Genomic DNA, 13115 nt, shown 5'->3' on the forward strand with positions numbered 1-13115 from the left:
TACCTTCAAGTACCCTAAGGTACCTACAAGTACCCACAGGTACCTACAAGTACCCACAGGTACCTACAAGTACCTTAAAGTACCCACAAGTACCTACTAGTACCCACAAGTACCTACTAGTACCCACAGGTACCTTCAAGTACCCACAGGTACCTTCAAGTACCCACAGGTACCTACAAGTACCCACAGGTACCTACAAGTACCCACATGTACCTACAAGTACCCACAGGTACCTACAAGTACCCACAAGTACCTACAAGTACCCACAAGTACCTAAAAGTACCCACAGGTACCTAAAATTACCCACAGGTACCTACAAGCCCCCACAAGTACCTACAAGCACCCAGAAGTACCTACGAGTACCCACAAGTACCTACGAGCCCCCACAAGTACCTACAAGCACCCACAAGTACCTACAAGCACCCACAAGTACCTACAAGCACCCACAAGTACCTACAAGTACCCACAAGTACCCACAAGTACCCTCAAGTACCTACAAGTACCCACAAGTATCCACAAGTACCTACCAGTACCCACAAGTATCCACAAGTACCCACAGGTACCTAAAAGTACCCACAAGTACCTACAAGTACCTACAAGCACCCACAAATACCTACAAGCACCCACAAGTACCTACAAGCACCCACAAGTACCTACAAGTACCCACAAGTACCTACAAGTTACCACAAGTACCTACAAGCACCCACAAGTACCTACATGTTACCAAAAGTACCTACAAGTACCCACAAGTACCTACAAGTACCCACAAGTACCCACAAGTACCTACAAGTTACCACAAATACCTACAAGCACCCACAAGTACCTACATGTTACCACAAGTACCTACAAGTACCCACAAGTACCTACAAGCACCCACAAGTACCTACAAGTACCTTAAAGTACCCACAAGTACCTACTAGTACCCACAGGTACCTTCAAGTACCCACAGGTACCTTCAAGTACCCACAGGTACCTTCAAGTACCCACAGGTACCTACAAGAACCCACAGGTACCTACAAGTACCCACAGGTACCTACAAGTACCTTAAAGTACCCACAAGTACCTACTAGTACCCACAAGTACCTACAAGTTACCACAAGTACCTACATGTTACCACAAGTACCTACAAGTACCCACAAGTACCTACAAGTACCCACAAGTACCTACAAGCACCCACAAGTACCTACAAGCAGCCACAAGTACCTACAAGTACCTACAAGTACCCACAAGTACCTACAAGCCCCCACAAGTACCTACAAGCACCCACAAGTACCTACAAGTACCTTAAAGTACCCACAAGTACCTACTAGTACCCACAGGTACCTTCAAGTACCCACAGGTACCTTCAAGTACCCACAGGTACCTTCAAGTACCCACAGGTACCTACAAGTACCCACAGGTACCTACAAGTACCCACAGGTACCTACAAGTACCTTAAAGTACCCACAAGTACCTACTAGTACCCACAAGTACCTACTAGTACCCACAGGTACCTTCAAGTACCCACAGGTACCTTCAAGTACCCACAGGTACCTACAAGTACCCACAGGTACCTACAAGTACCCACATGTACCTACAAGTACCCACAGGTACCTACAAGTACCCACAAGTACCTACAAGTACCCACAAGTACCTAAAAGTACCCACAGGTACCTAAAAGTACCCACAGGTACCTACAAGCCCCCACAAGTACCTACAAGCACCCACAAGTACCTACGAGTACCCACAAGTACCTACGAGTACCCACAAGTACCTACGAGCCCCCACAAGTACCTACAAGCACCCACAAGTACCTACAAGCACCCACAAGTACCTACAAGCACCCACAAGTACCTACAAGTACCCACAAGTACCCACAAGTACCCTCAAGTACCTACAAGTACCCACAAGTATCCACAAGTACCTACCAGTACCCACAAGTATCCACAAGTACCTACAAGTACCCACAGGTACCTAAAAGTACCCACAAGTACCTACAAGTACCTACAAGCACCCACAAATACCTACAAGCACCCACAAGTACCTACAAGCACCCACAAGTACCTACAAGTACCCACAAGTACCTACAAGTTACCACAAGTACCTACAAGCACCCACAAGTACCTACATGTTACCAAAAGTACCTACAAGTACCCACAAGTACCTACAAGTACCCACAAGTACCTACAAGTTACCACAAATACCTACAAGCACCCACAAGTACCTACATGTTACCACAAGTACCTACAAGTACCCACAAGTACCTACAAGTACCCACAAGTACCTACAAGCACCCACAAGTACCTACAAGTACCTTAAAGTACCCACAAGTACCTACTAGTACCCACAGGTACCTTCAAGTACCCACAGGTACCTTCAAGTACCCACAGGTACCTTCAAGTACCCACAGGTACCTTCAAGTACCCACAGGTACCTACAAGTACCCACAGGTACCTACAAGTACCCACAGGTACCTACAAGTACCCACAGGTACCTACAAGTACCTTAAAGTACCCACAAGTACCTACTAATACCCACAAGTACCTACTAGTACCCACAGGTACCTTCAAGTACCCACAGGTACCTTCAAGTACCCACAGGTACCTTCAAGTACCCACAGGTACCTACAAGTACCCACAGGTACCTACAAGTACCCACAGGTACCTACAAGTACCCACAAGTACCTACAAGTACCCACAGGTACCTACAAGCCCCCACAAGTACCTACAAGCCCCCACAAGTACCTACAAGCACCCACAAGTACCTACAAGCACCCACAAGTACCTACGAGCACCCACAAGTAACTACGAGCACCCACAAGTACCTACAAGCCCCCACAAGTACCTACAAGCACCCACAAGTACCTACAAGCACCCACAAGTACCTACAAGTACCCACAAGCACCTACAAGTACCCAAAAGTACCCACAAGCACCCACAATCACCTACAAGTATCCACAAGCACCTACAAGCACCCGGGCAAAGCACCTACAAGAGCTCAAACGCCATGTTTTTTCTTGCTTAATTACCAGTCGAAGGTAATCTTGTTAACTTAATATATATGTGTGGGGTACTTTTCCAACTTAACTTGTTAGCTAACACAAGGTTAGGTTCTCTTGTTTTTTTACCACTACGAAAATTGGACCAAATAGCCTTAACCGTGCTAACATCATAAACTGACTATTATCCATGCTAAAATATCGCAGATTGGGGTAGTTTTTAAAATTTAAAATTAAACATACTTAAAATTAATTTTTCTCAAAAATCTTAAAAACGGTCCTAGAAAAAGGTTTAAATTTTGATATAAAACCGTTCCCAAACGTAACAAACGAATATTTCATTTCAAAAGGGTGGCCACAAAATGGCTAAATTTGAAAAAAACTCCATGTTATTTCTATGGGAAAATTTAACTTTTTCACCAAAAGGGCTCATTAATTTTATGGAAATGAAAACCACCCTTAGCAACTTTATTTTTTATAAAATAAACTAATGAGTGGATCTTTTTGAAATTTTAACTACATATTGAGGGCCCGAATTGTAGTTCTGTGGAATTTTTTCAAAGCAGTTAATACGATACAAAAAAAGTTATAACCTAATCAAAAAACCATCCATATACATTAAAGTCGGTATGAAGTCTTATCTAAGAGAGCTATAGCTCTCCTAGAATAATGAGTGCGTGATAACTGTTTATTTTGGAGAAGACGTAACCTTAAATTTCATAAGCAACAAACCGTTAATTTAATATCAATTATTCGATAATAATTAATATCATTTAATCATAGACTTAAATACGTTAAAGCGGTGAATTTAATTCCTGTTAATAGCGTTTGTAAAATAATGAGATATTTTAGGGGCGACCTAGAATTTAGGGCGATTAATTTATAATCATATTTGAATAATTTAGTTTAAAATTTAAGTGTGTAATTTATTAATATTTTGTTGTAAAATTTTCTGTAGTTAATTTAAAATCAATATTTAAAATTGTAATCATTAAGTTTGTTAAGCAATGTTCATTTTTAATATTTTAAAAATTTGTCACGGTTTCATTTTCTCGTACCTTTCCTTTCAAGTTGTTTTCGATATTTTTTGTAAACATGTTTTTTAATTTGAATTTGTTCTGATAAATAGTAAAAAACGTAGGTAGGAAAAACCCCTACGTCAGTGCAAGCGGGGGTATTTTTGCCCAAAGAGGTGTTTTTCGATTTTTGAGCCAATAAGATCAAAGCCCTTTGTAGAAAGGAATTATGGGTCTAAAAAAAAAAGTAGCTACCAAAAAATAAAAATAAAAATTTAGAGTCTTAAGTTGGTAAGAAAATTTGCGCGCGCTAGGCCCCCTTAAAAACAAATAAACAATTAAAACAAATTCTACAGGGCCGGTAGACTTGATACCGTTTTGTAACGTTAAAGTAATATTCACCCGCTTTTGGTAATTTCCTATGGAGATTAACATGGGTTTTTCGTGATTTTTCCCCACCGATAACTTAAAAACTACAGCGAAGATACTTTTCGGAATTATCTTAAATTAACAATTAAGTATTCAGGGTGTGCAATCGGCCAGCTTGATCAAAACAATTAAGTCTAAGTATGTTAATTTTACTTAATTACAGAAGTACGGCTTTGACCATCGTGATTGGACATAATAATTAGCTAGATATCTCTTGGAAAACTCAGTGTCACTACGTATCTGTAGTGTGGTGGTTATCACGTCCGCTTCACACGCGGAAGGTCCCAGGTTCGAGCCCTGGTAGATACATGTTTTGACGATCGTGATTGGACATAAGAATTAGCTAGATCTCTTGGAAAACTCAGTGCTACCACGTATCTATGGTGCAGTGGTTATCACGTCCGCTACACACGCGGAAGGTCCCAGGTTCAAGCCCTGGTAGATACATGTTTTGACCATCGTGATTGGGCAAAAGAATTAGCTAGATCTCTTGGAAAACTCAGTATTACCACGTATCTATGGTGTAGTGGTTATCACGTCCGCTTCACACGCGGAAAGTCCCAGGTTCGAGCCCAGGTAGGTACATGTTTTAACCATCTTGATTGGACGTAATAATTAGTTAGATCTCTTGGAAAACTTGGACTTACCACGTGACTGTGGTGTAGTGGTTATAATATATATTTAACAATTATTTCACTTCACTTGGTTTAATAAGGTGACATCGGTAGCGTACTTTTTCCCTACTTTTAAAACCATTAAACTAAGTAATATTAGAAGTTCAATAGATTGTCTAAAAAAGATGGTAAAAGCCACTGTAAATGGTGCATAAATGCTTAATATTTCCTTAATACTTGCAAATAATATTAGTAAATGGCGCGAATTGATCATAGAAATGGGGTTAAAGTACACCCTAAATGATGTCTTTTATGGCACTGGAAAAAACAGCATATATGGTGTTTGAATGCACCATTATATTTTAGAGTGCAAATGTATGACGGTAAAGCAAACATAATTATTCAAAATTTAATTACATTAAGAACTGAAGTGACAGATATTATATAAAAACGTCTTGGTTTGGACCAAGGCCGAAAAAACAAACGATATTTGCGAGGTTTATCAATTGACTGAAGTTCAGATATTGAAATTTTTTTCTAGTTATTTTTATCCACTCAATCCTTAATCAATATTTAATTCAATCAACTGATTTTACTGTTAATCGATCTAGTCCCTCTAAATTTATTGAAAAAATTACATATCTACCCTTTTTCAAGAACAATTAATTTCATGATAAAATGTTTTCGAAAATGTAATTGTTCTTGAAAAAGCGTAGATATGTAATTTTTTCAATTAATTTAGAGGGACTAGATCGATTAACAGTAAAATCAGTTGATTGAATTAAATATTGATTAAGGATTGAGTGGATAAAAAGAACTAGAAAAAAATTTCAATATCTGAAACTTCAGTCAATTGATAAACCTCACACATATCGTTTGTTTTTTCGGCCTTGGTCCAAACCAAGACGTTTTTATATAATAAATCAATTGGCCTTTTGTTAAATTTTACCCGTTTTGTGTACCGATCTAATTTTTTCACCTACCAACACCGAACCGAGCCAACCGCGCTTATGGAACCGATGTTTCAGTCCGTCGGAACATTAAAACAGAAACTTTTAAGCTCTCCCAAAGCTAAATCAGCTACAGCGTTTTTCGGTATCGTTTTGCTTCCGTAAATTTTACGGTAATTTCTTAGAGTGTACGGACAAGATTAAATTTGTTTTTGCTTAGACGCGTATTCGAGGCAATTATTAACAGCTAAGAATTGTACTCCACTTCCATTTGCTCTTGGTTCACGGTTACCTGGCATACTTTACCGGAGATGTTTATTATTTTCAAATACGTAATAAACCATTCTTTGGACAAAATATTTAGGTAAATCCCAAAGCGGCTAGGAAATAAAAATTTATTATAGAACTAAATTTTATTTTACCAATTTAAATTTCATTCAAATAAGAGGATTAAATTTATTAAGCTATCATAAAGTTCACAACTATAGTCTGGAACGCGGAATCTCAATGCGCAATTTCTTCAAACTCAAAAATCTCCGAAGCACTCTTTCAACAATGGTAGCGCCCTTAAGTTGACAATTACAACAAAGAAAATAAAAAAAATTTCGAATAGTATGCAGCATGTATGCACCCTCCTACTGCTTGCAAACCATAGAAACGATAGAGACGTCATGGGCCTGGCATAGAACCGTATGACCGTTGTCTGTCGTATCGCTGCTACTTAAAAAAGAGAGATGTCAATCCTCAGTATCGGGATATACAGGGGGTTGACCCCTCGACGTCTCTACTCTTTTTATGATCTTTCCATCGAGCGAGATGGAAGGCAACGTACTTTCCCTCTTACATATATTCAGTTTAACCAAGACTAAAAATCATAACGTCCCTATTGAATTTGCCGCCATTGTTGAAATTTGCACAAAAACAAAAGGTTTCACTATAAATCGTTCAGGCCATGAACGGGGATATGTTAGCAACCTATTAACGACACAATGGCATACACGTACTCTCCTAAAAATGATAAATGTAGTTATAAAATGTAAACGGGGAATGGAATTGTGCTCGAAAACCCGAGATAAGTAAATTTTTCAAATTATTGAGAGGGAATAAATTGACTACCAGTAAATTAAGTTTATTCAATGGAATAGGGCGATGGAACATCAGTTTCTTAAAGGGGCTGTACGACGCCCTCTAGTTTTTTACCCACCCGCCATGTTAAGCTCTACGAGGAAGATCGTTCTTTGTCCCACTGTCCGAACAGCATCTTAAGCATGTAAGTCTTAATTTAAAAAACTTTTAATATCTGGGCCTTCAGTCACTTGCTTAACTCTCTTCTTATCGATACTTTTTAGGTCTTGGTTAAATCCAAGACGTTTTGATTAATTAAATCCGAGCTTTAAATATAAACTTACGATGCTCTTCTACATCTGCCATCGACGACTATAATAAAAAGCAATAGTTGATCACTCTTTTAATGACTAGGTAAAATTTACTCTTCAAGACAGAGTTCCAAAACGCAAGCAAACTGAACAGCGAACTTCTAGAGCTGGGAGGATAGAGATGAAAACACCTCGATCCTCCTAGTCGAGGTTGCAGCCCTCCGACGTTCTATTATTTATCGATGCTCAGTTGGCAAGAATCCTTTTCACTGGAATTCTGCCTTTAAATTTCAATTTAACGCAAGAACTTACGAGGTTCTTCCCGCCGGGCGTATAATAATATACGTCCTTTTTAGTAGACGTGTTTCGAGGAAGCAATACCCTTGTATACCCTTTATTACGTTGAAGAAACGTTTAGTTAAGCTTAACAAGCAAGGTTAGATTAATTTACGATCTTCCCAATACGAAAGGGAAGATGATATACATCTGTTTTCCAAAAATAGTGGGTCCCGAGTATTTATTAGTACATATGGGTAGAGTCTAATTAGGTAGGACTGCAAGAGTCTTGATTTTTTTTAGGGAAGGGTTTTTAAATTTCATAAAAAATTTGAGTAGATTTGGGTTGTTCTCGTTTTCAAGTTTAATCGGGTCGGACCGGGCCGGGCTCATTTTCAAGTTTAATCGGGTCGGGCCGGGCCGGGCCGGGCTCATTTTCAAATTTAATAGGGTCGGGTCGGGCCGGGCTCATTTTCAAATTTAATAGGGTTGGGTCGGGCCGGGCTCATTTTCCAATTTAATAGGGTCGGGTCGGGCTAATTTTCAAATTTAATATGGTCGGGTCGGCTTATGTTTGTAATTTTAAAGTTTGGACTCGGGCCGGGTCGGATCGAAAAGAAAGTTGACCGGACTCGTCTCTAGAGCGCGGTGACCGAATGAAAGACACACGTCCTGTGTTTTACCTCTCCGTGACGTTCCTCTTCACTCTTAGGCTTGAAAACGAAATTATAAATGTCTCAAAGTTGTAAGATTTCGCGTTTTCTGTAGAAACTTCTACAAAATTGCGTTTCCATAGTTTAAGCCTATTTGAACGTTACCAACTAAATTTGATTTTCTAAATTGCAAATATTTATATTTAGATCAAAAAGAAGTTCATTTCGACTCGCTTTATTTGAATTGTTTAATTCAAAGTTTTAACGATGGAAATTTAGCACACCTGGGTCAATCTGTTCCGCCATTTTTCACCGTCTCTAGTATTTATTTACGGTTCGACCATCAAAGAAATGACGAGTTAAGGCTAGTTTTCACTGGGCAAAAACGCGGCGCAAAGCGGCGCAAAATATTTTCAATTTGGTGGAAAGTTAGCGACGTTTCCGTGACAGGTTTTCACTAAAGACGTTTTCCGGCGTTTTTTCTTTCGCGGATTTATTTAGCGCATGCGCATCTAGCGGTAAGAAGACTTCCGTCAAAGCGAGAATAGCACGAGACTACGTTGAAGCGCCACCACAAGACCGTCAGTGATTGGCTACTATTTCGCGTTTTTTTAAATAACGGCGGAAAGATAGAACTTCAATTCCGTGCATTTCCACGTAAAATCGCTAGCTTTCCGAAATATTTTACGTAAAATATTTTTACGCAAACTTCGCGGAAGGCCTTTTCCGCCGCGTTTTTGCCCAGTGAAAACTAGCCTTAACTGTAGCGAAGCTTGCCATATTTTGGCCGCTCACGAGATGGTAACGGGCATAAAAAATATTGTCCACGTGCTGCAGAGTTTGGACAACAAAATAACCTTGGAAGGACGGGTAAATTATAATAAGTGAACCATAATTAACTTAAACAATAAACGTATGATGTCCCAAAGTAAAGAAAACCCGGATTAATGCGGTCACTTCTCGCAAACGAGAGAATACCCTTTGTTGTCAAAGTTTTTGCCGGGAAAAGAAGTTAGTTGCCAAAACGATTTTGAAATGGACCTGGAGATCCTGGAAAAGAAAATGTTGGAAAATGTCGCGAGGAATTCCAATGGATCAAACTCCATTACATGCTTAAAACGAGAAATTTTCAATTGTTACATGGTAATGACACTAATCACCTTTGCTTTAAGAGACGCGCAATGTGTTATGTAGAGACGTGAACTCAATCGAGCTTATCTTCCATCCGATAGAGATAATGCTATAAGTTTTACTGTAGATGAAAACGTAAGTTTATAAGATATGTTCCAAAAGTATGAGACTTCCAATACTTAGTAATGCTACTGAGAGACTTACAAACGAGAGCTAGTTCGAGAATAAAAAAAGAGAGAACTGCTTAACTACACTCGGTGGTTCATTTTGCGGGACTTTATATTTTGTCCGCGCATTCCTAAGTCTTTGACAGCCGCGCCCCGCACCCCGCGCCCCCACTCACCAGGCTAAAAACCCGTAGAGCCTAGAGCTGCTAATATTGAAATAAACAGTGCCAATGAATTCGTTCCATCCATTTCCTCGAACGAAAATTTTGTACGTTCTTCTAAAAGAAAAGGTTGGTATCATCAAAAGATCGCTTGTTTGGTTTGGTTTGTTCGCGATATCGAATGATGTACGTATATGATCTGGGTGGTATTAGTTTGACCCGCTATGGAGTTTGCGGGGCTGTCATCGTGCCAGAGTACCGCCTCGGTCTGTATAAAATGTCTGTACAACGAAGTCAGTTAGAAGGTCGGCTCTTTTTCGTTATTGATGAAAAAACACAATTTCCAAAGTCCACTGTCGGAAAGTACCGTATATTAATTGAACCAAATTTATAATCTATCATCGTTTTAAATGTCGAAAATTTAAGAAATGATATCTTGGTACCTCGCTTCATTCACAAAATTTGTAATTTTGAAGCCGTACTTGTTGCATAGAAAGCTTTCTAATGTAGTGTGTGTGAACTAAGGGACTTCCTCCAACTGTCCCAAAGAGGAAAACGCCCCTTGGAAAGACTTGTTATTCACTAATATTTTAAAAGTTTGTATTTTCACACTCCTGGTTAAAGTGGGGGTGTAATCACACCCGGTAAAAGCGTTAAAGCCTGGTAAAGCTTTGCTTAACTCGGTAACGAGAAACTTTGATAGTTCCGAAACATTTATATACCTTAATGTATTTTATTTTGAACTCTAAGGCAAGCTCAAGCTAAACATTAACTCCATTTGTGAATGTTACTTAAGGAAGTGTAAGTTTTGGCTAGAAGAAATATCATTCTACTATCTGCTTCTTCGTGAGTTGATTTTAAAGAGTCGACTTCGTGACAGTATACTTCACTATCTTTGGCTGTGAAAAAGAAGCATTTTTTTGGGCAATTGCAAAAAGGCGTTTAATACCATGCATATGAGCGTATTTACTTGAATTCTAAGCTACCACAAGACATTATACCAGTGTCTCTTTAAAGTGATCGTTCTTTATTGCACGATTAAAAACAGGTTGCCTTCGCATTTCTGGTCCTGGAACCCTATTCTATAAAAATCTAAATCATTTGGACGAGGATCCAAATCTAAACGTTTGGATCGGCTCCATTTGGACAGGGCGCTTAAAACCGTATTCTCTAACCCAAATCCAAATCAACATTTGGATCTCCCACCAAACCTTTATCCAAACCAAATGTACGTCACTTCCTCTATCATTACGTAATTTAACTTGGTGTTTATTGGTCTATTCTTTTACAGCGTTTAATATAAAAGTAAAATGTTTTTTAGCCTTGGATTTTTGAATGTTAGATTGTAATAATTTTGTACAATTAAGAAACTTCTTAATTTGATAGTTTAAGCTTATTAGGCCTAATTAATATTAATTGGGAAAATAATTTGAATGAAAAATAGGTGGATATCTTTTATTAGTTGGGAAATAATGCACACATTTTACATTTAATTTTGGAAGTAAACATTTATTTTGTGTGTATAAAATTCATAATTAATTTCACTAAAGCAATAAATTAATTACCTACGAGGAATTAACTAGTACATATGTTTAATATTGGAATTTAATCGTTTCAAAACTAATAAGGTTTTGAACCGATTTTTGTAATTTAGTTATTAAAATTTGTGATTGTCGATTGGTCAATATTGTAAATTAACCAATGGTAGAACCCATTTTTTTGGCTCAATGAAACTGAAATATCAATCAATCATCTACTGTAAGAGGCATCAACCTTTTTATAAAGAAGATAAATAAGAATTAGATTGTTGCTTCAAACAAGATTTTTGGATTTTGTCTCTAGTTAATCATGAAGAAAATATTTTGTTCAATTTGGTCAAATTTAGATATTCGGTAATCTAGTTGATATGACTAAAGCACTTTTTGCCCATGTCTATTTTAAACTTTAATCACTGATTTTGCTTACCATTTCACAAGCATAATAAACACTATTGAAGGACGCAAATCTATCTGTGATCGGTGACGGTAAACAATTGCAATTAGACGTAGCAGATTGTTGGAATAAGCTCCGATCTGGCAAAGTAGTAGATTCTTCACCTCGTGTTTGGTCCTCGCAAAGAGTCACGTTATTTTCTAAGCCAAAAATAGCCAAGGCCGAATATCATTGCGTTGGTTTATCTCGCGACATAGGCCTAGGCACTGCAATTGAAAATGTCTTTTAAAGAAAGAAAAGAACAAGAATTTTTTTTGAAATACGTGTCGTCACATAGCCTCATCCTTTTAAGGTGGAAAATTAAATCGACATAAAAACTACGCGCCCTGACAAATTATATCAAAAAACGGACTTAAGTGCGAAAATAGCCTTCATTGGTTCTATTTCTCCATACAGAACGTACCCACAAAAGCAGTCGTTTCTTCTTAAGCAGAAAAACTAACGACAGACGATGCCATTTTAGTTTTTTATTTCCTATTGAAAGGAAACTGTGCAATATCGGCTCGTATGTAAACGAAGAAGCGGGTGAAGCAGCGGGAAAAAACGCTTTTGGCAGACGCTGTTTTTTGCGAGGGAGCTTAATGAAGTCTTAGGCACTCTCTAAAAGTCTTCCAATCCTGCGGACACTTTGCAAACGTAGTCGCAAAGAGAAGAAAACTGGATTCCACAGTAGATGGAGAATACCGATATGAGCCCACTGGCGTCAGACAGTGCCAGATCTGGCACATGGCACCAGTAAATATGGCGTCAATGAATCAAACATGGCGTCCACCGCATTTTTCTTCTTATGGCGCCAGTGAATCAAACATTTTTCACCCAATCTTGTTGTGACGTCAGTGAAACGTACATGACGTGTCCTCCTATAGCGTCAGCGAATCAATCATGGCGTCAATGAATCAGACATGGCGTCAGACGGTGCCAGCATCGGTCCAGATCTTGGCACCAGTAAATATGGCGTCTCTCTTATCATAATATATTATTATTTGAACTGATAAGGGAAATAAACTCTATGTCCAAAACTCTGTCTCACATTGCCAACAGTAAAGTGAACTTTCTATCATCTGATAAGAGAACCAATAATTATTTTGAAATGATAAAAGCATATGCCTCGATTTATCCATTCTTTCACATACATGTCGAGGAAATGAACAAATATTTGATCGTACTAAAAGTATGGATTAACAGTAAATAGAAAAGATGGCAATTGTATCTCCTAAACACAAACAAAATCTAATTCAAACCATACTAAACAATGATAAAAGGTAAAACCCATTTCCAAATCATCGGTAAATTTCCTCCAAGCGTGAGCAAGCAAAGGTTAAATTGATAAGTGCAGAAGTGAACTTATTTCAGAAATATGGCGGGTCGACTTT

At 38.4% G+C, this 13115-nt stretch overlaps 3 non-coding genes across 3 annotated transcripts; all 3 read left to right on the plus strand.

Annotated features, from left to right (window-relative positions):
• Positions 1-4658: 4658 nt before the first annotated feature.
• On the plus strand, positions 4659-4731 carry TRNAV-CAC (transfer RNA valine (anticodon CAC)). The gene has a single exon. It is a non-coding gene; the product is annotated as a tRNA-Val (tRNA).
• A 65-nt stretch (positions 4732-4796) lies between these two features.
• On the plus strand, positions 4797-4869 carry TRNAV-CAC (transfer RNA valine (anticodon CAC)). Its single transcript has one exon. It is a non-coding gene; the product is annotated as a tRNA-Val (tRNA).
• A 65-nt stretch (positions 4870-4934) lies between these two features.
• Positions 4935-5007, plus strand: TRNAV-CAC (transfer RNA valine (anticodon CAC)). The gene has a single exon. It is a non-coding gene; the product is annotated as a tRNA-Val (tRNA).
• Positions 5008-13115: the final 8108 nt, after the last annotated feature.

Source organism: Phalangium opilio, unplaced genomic scaffold (genome assembly GCF_054372755.1).
Source record: "Phalangium opilio isolate 3A_F unplaced genomic scaffold, DU_Popi_V2 ptg000061l_1, whole genome shotgun sequence".
NCBI lineage: Eukaryota > Metazoa > Arthropoda > Arachnida > Opiliones > Phalangiidae > Phalangium > Phalangium opilio.